Consider the following 3,241-nt stretch of genomic DNA (forward strand, 5'->3'; position numbering starts at 1 on the left):
TGTCGTATATGATTTAAGTATACGGAGCATAAATAATGATAAATAAATATAATAACGTTCTCTCTCTCTCTCTCTCTCTCTCTCTCTCTCTCTCTCTCTCTTCCTTGATTTGGAAGCTTGAATTTTAAGTCAGTGGCCCCTGCCGTGGAATTGTTCCTTATGAATAGGGTCCATCTTCTGGAGATAATAATAATAATAATAATAATAATAATAATAATAATAATAATAATAATAATAATAATAATAATTTCCTTCAAGTGAATACCACATTCTTTGGAAGCCCCAATTTCAAGTGAATGACCCCTGTTGAATAGGGTCCATTTTTCTGAATAATAATAATAATAATAATAATAATAATAATAATAATAATAATAATAATAATAATAATAATAATACTAATTTCTTTCGTATGAACACATATTCATTGCAAGCTCCAATTTCAAGTCAGTGGCCCCTGTGGTGGTCTTGTTCCATATGAATAGGGTTCATCCCCTGAATAATAATAATAATAATAATAATAATAATAATAATAATAATAATAATAATAATAATAATAATAATTCCTCCAAGTGAACCCCTTATTCTTTGGAAGTTTGAATTTCAAGTCACGGATCCCTCTGGTACTGCGTGTTCCATATGAATTGGGTCCATCTTCTTGAGAATAATAATAATAATAATGATAATAATAATAATAATAATAATAATAATAATAATAATAATAATAATTAAAATAATAATAATAATAACAATAATAATAATTAGTAAAAATGAATAATAGCTTTAAAATTTACACAGAAATAATAATAATAATAATAATAATAATAATAATAATAATAATAATAATAATAATAATAGCTGTAAAATATTCTTCCCCATTTCTACAGAATTAATAATGATATTAACAACAATAATAACAATAGCTTGAAATATTCTCCTCCATTATACAGTAATAATAATGATAATAGTAATAATCATCATTATCATCATCATCATCATCAAACTAAATATCCTTCTCAAATATCCACAGCTCCCGGATTATTACACACACACACACACGGCACCGAGGCCCGATTTTTCATCGGACTTCTAAATCAGATCATTAGCACATCGTCAAAACATCCACAGCGCCCCATTAACCAGGTTTCTCTTCTGCAGAGGCGCTGACACCAGAATGAATGGGACTCCGGCCGTGAAATTTACACATAGGTGCAGATTTCTTGGAGGGGGTGGAGGAGGAGGGGGAAGGGGTAGGGGAGAGGAGAGGGGAGGGGGGGTAAGGGAGGGAGAGGAGAGGGAAGGGGAAGGGGTAAATGAGGAGAGGGGAGGGGAAGGGGGCGATAAATGAGCATTAATAGCCCGAATGCCTTTGGATTCCTCTCTCTCTCTCTCTCTCTGTCCTCGGGAGAGGGGTAATGGAGGGGGGGAGGGGTGAAGGGGCGATACATGAGGATTAATGAGCCCAAATTAATATCTCCTCTGAAACCCCTACCTCTCCCTTTTGGACTCCTCCTCTCTTTCTCTCTCTTCTCTTCTCTGAAACTCTCTCTCTCTCTCTCTCTCTCTCTCTCTCTCTCCTCTGAAACCCCTACCTTGTCTCTCTCTCTCTCTCTCTCTCTCTCTCTCTCTTCTCTCTCTCTCTCTGTCCCCCATTCTCGTGACAATAATTGAGTGCCGTGCAAACAGCCTCAAATACCCTTGTTGTCAATGACAAAGTTTTTATTTTGGGCAGTTTTTGGGGACAATTGTTTCTATTTACTTTTTTGTCTTTTTATGAGGGGGCGACTGAGCCTGGGGGGGCGGTCATGTTGTTAATTTATAACTCCCCGTTGCCGCTTTGTTGTGGCTTTTTTAACAATTTTATCCTATACTTTTTTTATTGCATTATTTCTTTTGATTTGCAATCCTTTATCTTTCTGCTATTCAAGTTTTCTAAATTTCCTTAATTTTCCGCTACTTATTATCCCTATCTCTCTCCCTAACTTTATTCTCGAGTTAATCATTTGACTTTCAAGTTTATTTTTCTTTATGTTTATTCTCTTCATCTTCGTATCTTCCGTGCAAAGAGAAAATAATAAGTTGAGTTGTCTTACAATCAAAAAGCACATGTATACATATGTACACACGTCCAGGTACATGCACATACACGTACACGCGTGCATACCTTCCTCCATACTTGTCGGACTGACATCCACACACATACACACGTACACGCAAAAATACCTTCTACCATACTAATCAGACCTTCGAAAAACACACACACACACACACACACGTGCCTTGTTGCTTCGCCCTGCCCTGCCCTGAGGGAGGGAGGGAGGGAGGGAGGTAGGTCCTCCTCCTCCTCCTCCTCCTCCTCCTCCTCCTCCTCTTCTTCGTCGGTGAGGTGTTGACGCCCAAAAACAAATGAGCCGCTCGAAAGGACGCGTCGAGAACGCGTTCCATACCGTCGGCGGAGAAAGCGGCCGACGGCCAATACGGGTTTGTTTTGTTTGTTTTGTTTGTTTGTTGTTTGTTTCGCTTGTGTTGCTTGCCCTGTCCGTGTTTGTTTGTCAACTAGGACCTCTCTCCTCCTCCCCCTCCTTGTTTGTTGTTTGTTTGGGGCGAATGGGAGTCGTCTAGGTCGCTGAGAAATTCGTTTTAAAACTTAGACGACGGCTGTTGGTGCGGTCGATTCAAATTAAGGTCGGGTTCAGTAATAAAATGTTTGGGTTTTGATGAAGGGATGATTATGGCAACACTGCTATAATTTTGAGGTTGCTTGTCTAAGGGTTGGATGAGAGAGAGAGAGAGAGAGAGAGAGAGAGAGAGAGAGAGAGAGAGAGAGCACTTACCTTGAGGTGCTTGATAAATAAAAAAAAAATTATAATTTCTTCAACCAATTCTCTTTTTGTAAAATAAGTGTCTATTATAAATTTCTTACAGTTTATTCAAGGCATAAATCTCTCTCTCTCTCTCTCTCTCTCTCTCTCTCTCTCTCTCTCTCTCTCTCTCTCAGAGTTTCCCGCTCGGGAATCGAACCCAGGCCCTCATGTTGGTAAGGAGAACCTAATATAGCTTAAAAGGAGGTTTTTGGGACTTTCAGTTATAAATGCCAATGCAAGCTAGTGAGTGGGTGGGTGGATGACCCTAGGCTTGGGGGGGGCGGGGTTATGGGAAAGGGGTGGGGGGGGGGTTGTGGAAGGGGAGGGGCTATGTATGAGGGGGGGTTAAGGGGCATATTTTGGAGGTGTCAATGAAGTCT

This window comes from Macrobrachium rosenbergii, chromosome 7 (assembly GCF_040412425.1).
Source record: "Macrobrachium rosenbergii isolate ZJJX-2024 chromosome 7, ASM4041242v1, whole genome shotgun sequence".
Classification (NCBI taxonomy): domain Eukaryota; kingdom Metazoa; phylum Arthropoda; class Malacostraca; order Decapoda; family Palaemonidae; genus Macrobrachium; species Macrobrachium rosenbergii.